We start from the raw sequence: 12032 nt of genomic DNA on the forward strand, positions 1-12032 counted from the left end.
CATGAATCCTCTCTATGACACCCCTGAAGAGTGATCATCCAGCCCCCACTTGAAGACCTCCAGTGATGGAGAACTCCAAGTAGCCCATTCCATTTTGGACAGTTCTAATTACTATAAGAGTTTTGACTTATGTTAAGCTGAAGTATGCCTCCCGATGAGTTCTACCCATTGGTTCCATTTCTGTCCTCTGGGAACAAGTAAAGCAAATCTTTAGATGTCTTCTCTTCTCTAGGCTAAACATTCACAGTTTCTCCAAATGATACTCACATAACATGGTTTCTACCCCTCTTACCATCCCAGATACTGTCTTCTAGTCATATTCCATCCCATCACAGTCCCTTCTGAGATTCATCATTGAGCAATGGACACAATATTCCAGACATGGCCTGATTAGAGCCAAGAACAGTGGTCTTATCACAACATTCAACATTTATGTAAGTACTATGTGCCAAGCACTTTACATGAATTACTTTATTTAATCCTCACAACAACCCTGGGATGTAGATGCTATTATTAGCCCCATTTTACAGATGAAGAAACTGAAGCAGAGGTTAAAAGACTTCCTACCTTGCTGTTGATTCTCCTTTTGTTAATGCAATCTAAGAATACATTCTTCTACTCTAATGATCTCAGTGTGGTGGAGGTGACCCTAGATTCTCAAAGGTTACGCCAGAGTTCAGAGTCTATTAGATACTATTCTAATGGAAAGTCTTCCATAATGGGCATGTTATCTCAGGACCACCCTCACTAAGTTGAGAGACTTAGTGTAGTGCAGTAGAAAAAACATTGGCCACCACTTGTACTTGCAGTTGGGGGATTTAATTTCAAGTCCTCCTTCTGACATTAAGTTGTTTGACATTGGGTAATTCATTTAATATCTCCAAGCTTCAGATTGCTTTTCTGGGAAGCAGGGGAATGTAGCTCTGTGTGAAGGGGAGACATTTGATCAATAAGCATTCAATGAATCAATAGTATTTATTAATCACTTGTTATATACCAGTCAATGGCTAGGAGATAGGGATGCAAAGACAAAAATGAAGCAATCTCTGCCATCGAGAAGCTTACATTCTATCGAGGCAAAGACTATCTAAGTGTAGTACTTATATAGATAGGCTCTGGGACTCACTCTCCCAACCCCAATTCCACTGGCAGGTTGGGTCCTCAGAGCTAGGCTATGCTCTATCTCCTCTAAGACTTCTGGGGTACCCTGAGGTAGTGTGAGGTTTTCCTTATGCTATTGTTCTGAGCCCCCATCTTGTACATTCCCTCTCACACCAATCTAGCAATTAACATCTCCTTAATATTAACCAACAAGTGGTTAGTGCTTCAATATCAATTACCCATTGATATTTCTGTGAAATCATTAACAATTAATTGATATCAATTAGTTTTTTACAAAGGGATGTATCGAGAAGCAAAGTATAACTACTTTCAAAGCTGGAAGTGCCCTCTCCCTTTTCTATACTCATTCGGTGCTTGAGGAGAATAGACTCAAACTCAAAGGGGTTGCCCTACCATGTTCAGTTTTGAATGAATAGCTGCTGAATGAGTAACTCCCTTGTCTGTAGCATATGGTGTCCTAGAGATTCATTGCTGGGATGGGTCACACAAGAGGCTCCCCTAGGCTGGGATGGCTCTTCAGCTTAGCTGAAGCTAAACCAGTCACTGCCACTGGATTCCATCATTGGACCTTTGATGGCTCCTCCAATGTTTCAAAGGTCATGAGGCTCATGGCCTGGTCCATTCTAACTCCTAAGAACAGGAAAGAACAAATGCGAAGAGGCAAAGAAACAGAGATGTCGTACGTTCACGGCCACATATTGGCCTGAATGGGAAGAACAACCACTGGCACTACCACTCTCAATCCTCAGAAGCTTTCGGCAGTTTTTGACTCAGTCACCACCAGCAAAGAGAGAGGTCAAATCCCTCTACTGGAGTACTCTCAATTGTAACTCAGCAGCTAATTTAAAAGGCTTTTCTTTACACAGCAAAGCAGACAGAGGATACTTGCATATGCTTTGAACTGGGGGCAAAGCCCCTCTATTACAAGTAGTCATCATGCATTTCCAGAAGCTGGCTCACCATATCCCTCATGTGTCGGTGACCTGCAGGGCTCTTTTTGTATGCTCTGAGGACTAGGCTCATCCCCTCCCCTTATTACATAAGTAAATCCAAAGTAATCTGATGGGAAAGCACTCATGGCTGGGGAGGAGGTGATGGTAGTGGTGGTGGTTATCAGGAGAGATCTTTTAGGGGGTGGTACTTGACATGAGGTGAGTTTTTACCCAGTTATAATACCAGGCCTGCTCCCTAGCCAACTTTAACCATTGAACCCTTTTATTTCAGAGGTAGAATGGACTTTGGAACTCATCAAGATCAGGTCAGTGATGCCCAGAGACCTAATGTGACTTTCTTAAAGTCATACAACCAATTTTTTCACATATGTGTGGTGAGTTAAAGCAATCCAAATGGTGAAGGGGAGCAAAGTAGAAGTTTTTGTTCATTTGTTTTTGTTTTTGTTTTTTTTTTTAAACGGAGTAGGAATTTTTATGGCCCTTTCTTCAAAAATGCTTTACAGTGGCATTCCATTAAAGAGCTTTAGGGAACAAGTGAGGCCGAACTTCAGTATTCTCAAGCTCCTGGCATCAGAAGGCCAGCAAGGGGGAAGAACGATTATGTTTGGAACTGCAAAGAGGTATAAAGATGACTGGTCGGGGTTTGATTGTCACCAGTAGGAGTTAAATGGAGTTGGAGTTAAAAGTACTTGCCACTGCTTTCGCTTTTCCATTTATAGCCTCTGGAGTACAGAGGTTTAGCACAGCAGGCTCCCTTTCACTGCATGTGATTGATACTAAAACAACCATCAGGGCTTTTACCAGCCTAGATGCTCTGGAAATCTGTAGCTTTTGATTATTCTGGGAACCTTCAGTTTCCCAGTTCTGGAAAGAGTCTCTACACAAATCCTTACCACACCCTGGGTTTCATCAGCCACATTGAAGAGCAAATGGTGAAAAAGTTTGCACTCAGAATCCCGGAATCAGAGTAGGAAGGTACCTGAAAAATTACCTAGTCCAAAGTATAGTCCAAAGTCCAAAGTCCAAAGTCCCAACTATAATAATCCCTTAGCAATTTTCAGGTCATCAAGAAATGAAATTAGTGCAAATGACCCAATAAGTGACCCACTGTCACTTTCCCCTAGCAGAAGAGGCCATGCTATTCTTAAAAAAATAAGGTATTGAGGGATAGGCTATATAGAGTGAGAAGGATAATGAGGAAAAATAGGAAGGAGGGAAATACATAACAAGTAATTACAGGTTAAAATGTGAATGGAATAAATTTACCCGTAAAATGGAAATGGTTAGGAGATTAAAAATTTGAATTCAACAACATGTTGCTTTTAGGAAACACAATAAATAGGGGAGATATACACAAACATAAAATAAAGGTCAGAAGTAGAATTTATTATGAAAAAAAGCAATAAGAGCAATAAACATGATCTCAGACAAAGTTAAAGCTAAAATGGATTTAATTAAAAGACAGAAATAGGAAAACTACACTGTGTCACCAATATTGTTTCAGATCATTTAAAATAACTAGACAGTATAAAATACCTGAGAGTATACCTGCCAAAACAGACACAAGAACTACATGGGTGTAATATTTATTGTTCATGGGTAGATAAAGCCAATGTAATAAAAAAACAACAATTTTACCTAATATATTTATTCAATGCCATCCCAATTAAATTACTAAAAAATTATCTGAGTTAGAAAAAAATAGCAAAATTCATCTGGAAGAACAAAAGGTCAGGAATTTCAATGAAACCAGGGGAAAAAGATGTAAAGGAAAGAGATTCAGCAGTATTATATCTTAAACTATATTATAAGGTGAGAAAATTGTTGAAGTGTAAAATGGATAATGGATAATTTCAATTATTTTAAATTAAATTTTTTCTTATATAAATAAAACAAATGTAGTAAAAAATAGAAGGAATGCAAAAAATTGGGAAGAAACTTCCATAGACAATATCTCAAATAGGATGTGATTATGTTGGAATACTGCTGTGGTACAGGAAATGATGAGCTGGCTGATTTAAAAAAATAACATGGAAAGACTTGGCCCAATGAAGGAAGAACCTATCCACCTCCAGAGAAAGAGAACAAGTGGGAATATGCATAGTATGATTTTACATCTATGTTTATGAGTATATATGTATATTTATAGATACCTATGTGTGTGTATATGTATCCCCATTTAATTGTAGCCATTTTTAGGGGAAGGGGAGGGAGGGGAAAAATACAGTAAAAAGTGCACAGCAGAGAACAGAAGAAAACCTAAAAGGAAACAAAGAAAAGCTGGGTTGCTTTGAAAACAATGTGTAGTATTTATTACATAGGTTTTCTTGAAATGGAAATGTGTTGTTTTATGTTCAATCCTTTCCTGTGTTCTACTGTGTACATGGAAATGTTCTTTTTTTTCTTTTATCATTTTGTATTTAAGTTTAAAATGAATAAAAAATTTACCAAAAAAAAAAGACTACAATATCTATGATACACCCTAAGACCTGTTCACCCATTCATTCCTTCTTCAACCATAGTATAAGGGGTTGGACTAGATGGTCTCTGGGGTCTTTTCTATGATCCTATGATCCCTTGCCATGCCCATATCGAGGCTTCAGGACCAATCAGGTTGACTGAATCAGTAGACTGGGCTTTTTGTTCTGGCTCTCTCACTTACTAGCTTACACGACTTTAGGCAGGTAACTATCTCAGTTTCCTCATCTGTAAAATGGAAATGATCATACTTGCCCTACCTACCTTAGCAACTTTTGATAAGGTTCAAATGAAATAATGTATTTTCAAAGAGGATTGGTATGTGAAATGAAAAAAAAAATCACAGGATTTAGAGCCATAAAATCATAAATGCATGTGTTAGTAAGAAAAGGGCATGTGAAGAACTTAGAGATATAGGAGAAATGTTATAGAGAATGTATATAGAGAATGTTAGGCTGGAAGGGCTACCTTAGTGGTCACTGAGTCTAACCCCTTCACTTCGCAGATGAAGAAACTGAGCTACAAAGATTAAGTGATCTGGCACACAGCTAGTAAATGTCTGATGCAGGATTTGAACCCAGATCTTTCTGACTCCAGGTTCAGTGTCCTCTCCACCATAACACACACACACACACACACACACACACAGAGTGACTTGGTATCCAACCTACTACTGCACTGTCATATTAAAACATGGAGCACTGGTGGTTACTCAGTCAACTCATTGGAGCCTTAGCATTTAAAACTTCTTGCTGGACTTTGCTTTTGAAATTTACAGAGACTTAGGTGACATTGGGGTGATCTTATCATTGGAGAAATGTCTATGGCTGAGGCCAGTGGCTCCCTCCTCTGTTAATGCCAATAACTTTCATGATTTCAGCAATTGGATATGGATTGAAGCATTGATTCATTCATCTAGTATTTATTGAGTACTTACTATGTATCCAGTATTGGACTAAAAGAAGCCTATGATGTGGTTCCTGCTCTCACAGGATTAAAAATCTATTTAGGGAGACAAAACTAAGATGTTTTTAATTTAAATTTAAGATGAAGAATTTAAATGATAAGAGATGTCACAAGCAATTCATGATATAACTAGACATCCAGAGGGGCCTTTACTTAATACTCAATACTCTTGTTTAATGATGTATCAGATTACTGGTATAAATAATTAGTGCTTTGAATTTACTTTCACTACTGCATTGTGAAGTCAAAAGTGTCCTACACTAGGGAGTCAGAAAATGTAGGTTCTAATTGTACATCTCTGGGCCTCAGTTTTCTCATCTGTTAATAAGAAAGTTAGACTATATCAGGGGTTCTTAACATAAGGTCTGGGAAGTTGTAGCCTTTTTTTTTTTTTACATTTTGATAACTTTATTTCAAAATAATTGGTTTCCTTTGTAAGCACATATATTTTATTTTTTGCATTTAGAAATATTGTGAGAATGGGTCTTTACTAGACTTTACTAGCCTACCAAAAGGATCCATGACACAAAGAAAGGTTAAGAACTCCTGGACTAGCTTATCTTTCTTTACAGACCCTTTAGGTCTAAAATTCTGCAATTCAATGATTTTTCCTACACATTTCCTCTCCCTCTGCACTAACCTGTGGGCCCTTTCTCTTGAAATGAGCTCAGACAAGCTTCATGCTTTGGGGTCTTGCTTTGTCTGCCTTTCAGAAGTGACTGGGGAGTTCACTTTAGGCCTCTGTTCAATGAAATGAAATTGGATTTACCTAGATGGAAGGCTCTTCCTCTTGCCCTTTCCAAGCAGAATCAATCTAATTAACATGATCACCCTTCCAAGCTGTCTTTATGTCTTTTTTCATTGCTACTGAATTTAAAATGTGTTTGTGGGAGGGGGGTGGAGCATGGGGTGTGTGGTGGTACTTTTTTCCCCTAAGGCATAAAGGGACTAGGGTAGCTTGCAAAGATTTTCCAGAATAATCTCTGTTTAAAATAGTTCTCTTGGGACAGACCCTCTTCTCGAAGGAAGGATTGATTGACAGAAAACATCCAGCCCAAATCTCTATAATAATAGCACCTTAATTCACCGGCTTTTGTAAGGACCTAAAGCTATAACCTATGGGAAGCACTACATAAATACTAGTAATTACTATTACTATTATTAATTATTATTTAAGAAAGAGTGGTTATGATTAATGTTAATATAATAATTTTCTTATTAAGTATTAGCTATTATTATTTAGAGATGGAAGGTACCTTAGGGATCATCTAGTGCAATCCTTGTGTTTTATCAATGAGGAAACCAAGTCTCAGAGAGTTTTGTGATGTACCCAAAGTCACACGGGAAAGTAAAAGTGTAGGAGAGCTGGGATTTGAACCTATGCTTTCTGATCTGGACTATTGTCTCGCATGAAGTAGATATTACAAATACATTGGTTAAATTATTTTCCCCACCATGCCATGTTCCCTCTTCGTGTTCACAAAACTCTTGTCAGCCATGTCTCACATCATTAATTTTGCTTTTCCTGCTTTGAATCCATTCCTTCTTCCCAACTCCAATTCCCTCTGACCTCTGTCTCCTATCCCTAAAGCAGCTAGTGTCCCAGGCCAGCTCAGCTCAGTTCCTGTCCCCTATCTGGAGAAGCAAATGAGAGAGTAAATGTGAGGGATCCTGGGAGGGGTTGACTAACAACATAGACATGAATAGAGTATGAACTTAGCGTAACTGATCAATAAACTGACATTTATTAAACAATACTATGTTCCTGACACTATATTACTTAAGCACTGGGGAGAAGTAAAAACAGTCCCTGACCAGAAGGAGTTTACAGACTAACAGAGAAGACAATATTTACTTGCAGAATACATACAGAGTAGATGGAACGTATCCTTAGAGGGTTAGGTACTAGCAGCTAGGTGGGATCAGGAAAGGTATCAGTCAGTCAGTCTGTTAATAAAAATTTATTAACTACCTACTATCTGCCAGGCACTGTGCCAAGCCCTGGAGATGCAAAGAAAGGTAAAAAATAGTTTCTGCCCTCAAGGAGCTCACAGTTTAATGAGGAGACAACATGCAAACAACTGTGTACAAACAAAATACAGACAAGATAAATTAGAGATATCAATAAAATGAAGGCACTAGCATTAAGTGGGATCAGGAAAGGTGTGATTTTAGCTGGGACTTGAAGGAAGCCAAGCTAGAGAGAGGGTAGAGATGAGGAGGGAGAGAATTGCAGGCATGGGGGACAGTCTGAGAAAACATGATTGGGTCCCTATTACCTCTAGGATCAAATATAAAGTTTCATGTGTGGCACTGAAAATTCTTTACAGTCTGGCTTCTTCTCCCTGTCTAGTCTCTGTTCACTATAATACCTTTCATAGACTCTGTGGTCCAACTACACTTGCTATTCCTTAAACAAAACGTTCAATCTCTCTTCTCTGTGCCTTTGCATTGGTGCTCTACCATGTCTGGCATGCCTTCTTTCTACCTTTCTGCCTTCTGATGTTCTTGGCTTCCTCCAAGACTCAGCTCAAATGCCACCTTCTACACCTTTCCTGGTACCCTCCAACTCCACAAGAACTTTCCTTTCTAAGGCTACTGTTCATCTACTCTGTATGTATCTTTTCTATATTTATTTATTTACATGTTATCTCCACCTTAGAATGTAAGCTCCCTGAGGTCAGGGACTCTTTTTTCCTCCTTTCCTTGTATAGAATACTTAGCTTATACTTGTAGCACAGAGCCTAGCACATAGTAATCACTTATTACATGCTTCTTGGCTGACCTGAGCTGAACCTTGAAGGAAGCTTGGGGTTCTAAGAGGTGGAGGTTCATAGGAGGGAGTTCATACTAGGCATAGGGAACAACATACGTAAAGGAATGAAAACTAAGATACAATGTTCTGTATAGGGAATAGTAAGGAGGCTTTTTTGGCTACAATGTAGCAAGTGTGAAGGGGAGTAATGTGAAATCCATGTAGAAATCTGGAATCAGATGATGGACTTTAAATGACAAACTGAAGAACTAATATTTTACCATAGAGGTAATGAGGAACCATTACAGTTTCTTAAGCAAGAGAATGACATATCCAGATAGTGTTAGGAAGATTATTTTGGGGTAAGAGAAAGGGAATAAGCATTTATGTAGTATCCACTATGTGTCAGGCAACATGCTAAAGGTTTACTACTACTAGTTCTACTACTATTTACTACTACTACTACCATTTATATAATGTTTACCACGTCCCAGCATGCTAAGCATTTTACAATTATTATCTCATTTAATTTTCAAAACAACCCTGGGAAGCAAGTGCTGTTATTACCTGTTGCGCTGTTATTATGTTATGCTTATTGGCATCTTCAAAAAAGTCTGAATCAGCTTTGCCCCCTCTCTGCTCTCATAATGTCCAGAGAGAGACCATGCAGAATGGGGGAGGGCCTTAGGGCCTTCTCCTCCTTCACGCACTCCCCTCTCCTGCTACACCCATGAAATGAGCATTGATCCTTAACCTTTTTTATTTTTTCTTTTCCATTCTAGGTGAAGGGAGTAGAGCCTCTGACCTTGGGAGTTAAAAAATCAGAAAAATGAGCAACAGGAATTCAGGAGCCAGAAACCAGGCTGGATATTGTAGCTAACCCAGCATCACTGCAAGGACCAATCTTCAGGAGGGACCTTCTGGGCCCCAGCCCAGCAAAAGGACTCATCTGGCAGCAATGTCTCTTTTTGGGCTTGAACTTGGTGGGACCAATGCTATGAAGGCATTTCTCTCCCTTTGAAAAGCTTCCTGGAGTTAAGTGGTTAAATGGACATGCAGTGTTAGTCACTGGCTCCTAACAATGGGGGGAGGGACAATATAGGTGGTGGTGTCTTGAGCCAATGATAGTAGAAAAGAAATACCCCAACTTCTCAGGGCACCCTAGAACCATCTGAGGCTAAGTAGCCTGCCCAGCCCTGAGAGAGTAGGGCCAGAGCATATATTACATAAGTAATAACTGAAGGCAGGGGGAAATCAGAAAAGACTTCTTGGAGGAGGTGGCACCTGAGTCAAACCTTGAAGAAAGACAAAAATTCTGAGACATGGAGACAGGAAGTACATGGAGGCATGGGGAATGGCTTGGGTAAATGCATCGAGGCAGGAGATAATGAGAGTATTGATTTCAAGGGAACAGCTAATAGTTTAATTTGGTTATTATAGTAGTCTTGGTGAGAAGTGATGAGACTCTGAACTGGAGTAGCATCTGTATGGATGAAGAGATAGAGAAGAGAAAGATCGCGAGGGTAGAATCAACAAGGTTTGGCACTTGATTGGATAGAAGAGGTGAGAGAGAGGGTTGTGAGGAAGTAGAGTCATCAAGTAGAAATGATTCTAGGATTTTGACAGTGAAAAGAAGGAAAGTTATAGGAAGTTATCTAGAGGGCTATTTTAGGATCAAGAGAGTATATTTTTCAAAAGGATCTATTAGACCTGAGTATGTTTGTAGCAGATGAGGATAGATCTAGTAAATAAAAAGAGATCAAAGATGAGAGTGAAAGAAGAAATAAACAATTAGATGTGTTACTAAAGGAGGCAGGAAAAGATAAATCCAAGGGCACAAGTAGAAGGGTTAACCTTGGCCAGAAAGCCCAACTCTTCCTCAGAGACAAGAATAAAGGAGAAGAGGATTGGTGACTATGCAGTCATAGAGTAGGGAAGATATGACAGATAAGCCTCGATTTTGTCAGTAAAATAGTAAAATATTGAGGGTGGCATAGGGTTTGAAGAGAAAAGTGATTTGAATCACTCCCAGATGAAATAGTGAATCAAAGATGGATAAAAGGCTTTCCACATAGCTCTGATAGCATAGTCGAGATTAGATTACATGAATTTGTAGTGCATTGGTCATCATGGTGATATGCTTCTTAAATCCCTTGGCATTCAGCAACAGACAAGGTGGATGGTGGGGTAATCTAGGCTGAAGATTGACAAGGTTAGAACAATGGCAGAAGACGGAAAAAGAGTCAAGTACTGAGGCCAATATTTATTTGAAATGGTTAACTATAAAGATTGTAAGGGACAAAAATGAAGACAGGACCAGAGTGACAGATTGGGAAAACAAGAAAACATGGAAGGAGTAGATGGAGGTGGAAGAGAAATGAAAGAGAGAGAGAGAGAGGGAAGAACATGAAATTATGATCAAAAAGAAAAATTTCAGAGTTTAAAATCATAGAGATGGAACAGTTACGGGTGATGATGAAAATCCCTGTGAATGCCCATGAGAGGGTGAAGATTTAGGTCATGAAAGTTGAGGAAATTGACAAAATGGGAAGTCAGAGTGTTTGAGGGTACATCTATGGGAATATTAAAGACATGAGGGCAAGGGTTGGAATGGAAAGACTGTGAGCCAGATATAGATCTCCTTGAAAATAAGAGAAAGGATGGCATGAAGGCAAGGAGACTTCAGAAACAAGGCTCTGGCCCTGGTTATATAAATGGATAGAGTGAATCTCAGTGGAGGAGAGGTTGATAAGTCATAGTGACAGAGGATCTGGCAGGGGCATGCCAACTCTTTCTTCTGGGCTCAGTGTGTCAGGGGACATAGGAGAAGGGACAACTATCACTGGTGAGGGTGGTCCTCAGAGTCAGGTTCCAGTGAGTGAAAGAAAAGGAACTATATGAGAAAAGAACCAAACTGGGGTGAAGAAAACCTTGTTAATGATAGAGAAAGGGATCCAAGGATCCCAAAGGAAAAGGAGGGCAAGACTGGTAGAGGGGGTATGGGGAGGTAGAAGAGGAAGAGAGTTTTCAACTTGTGAGATGAGTGACTCAGTCACAGGAATTAGGGAAGCAGGAGGTGTGAATTCCCTAAGGGACTGCTGAAAGACAGGAAGTTCTGGTTGGTTGGGGCCTCCACCCGCCAAAGTACTGTGATGACAGAGGGCAAAGGTGGTGTGGATGTTCCTTCTTTAGACACTGGGGAATTGAGAAGTTTGGACCAGTCCTAAGAGCAGATAGATTTTTCTAGTTGTTAAATGGGTCTTCCTACACAGCCTCTCCTTTTCCTCTTTCCCCCACCCCCACTAACACAACCTAGCCAGTTTGGGTATATTAGGCACCTTCCAGAGAAGCTGGCCAGTCTGAGTGACTTGCCCACGATCACATGGTTGGTAAGCACTGCAGCCAGTCCTTCAACATAGATATCTTGCTCTCACATACCCTCCCCACCCCCCCACTCCCATCCCCTACTATCCTTCCCATAATACAACTGTACTTTCTATGATATCTGTATTGGCCTTGAATTTGAGCCATGACCTGATCAAGCTAAGGGCTTGAAAACCTGACTATTTTTGTTTTTGTTGAGATAGAGAACTTCCCAGTGAAGAATCTCCCTCCACTCAGATCAGCATCTGTTCTGAAACTCAGTCTTGGAGTTTGCTGGGGGCACTGAGAGCTTAAGTCCAGGGTCACATAGCCGGTATATGTCAGAAGCAAGACCTGAATCCAGGTCTTGACTCAGTGGCCATGGTGCCATGATA

The sequence above is a fragment of the Vombatus ursinus genome, unplaced genomic scaffold (genome assembly GCF_900497805.2).
Source record: "Vombatus ursinus unplaced genomic scaffold, bare-nosed wombat genome assembly UNPS02009573.1, whole genome shotgun sequence".
NCBI lineage: Eukaryota > Metazoa > Chordata > Mammalia > Diprotodontia > Vombatidae > Vombatus > Vombatus ursinus.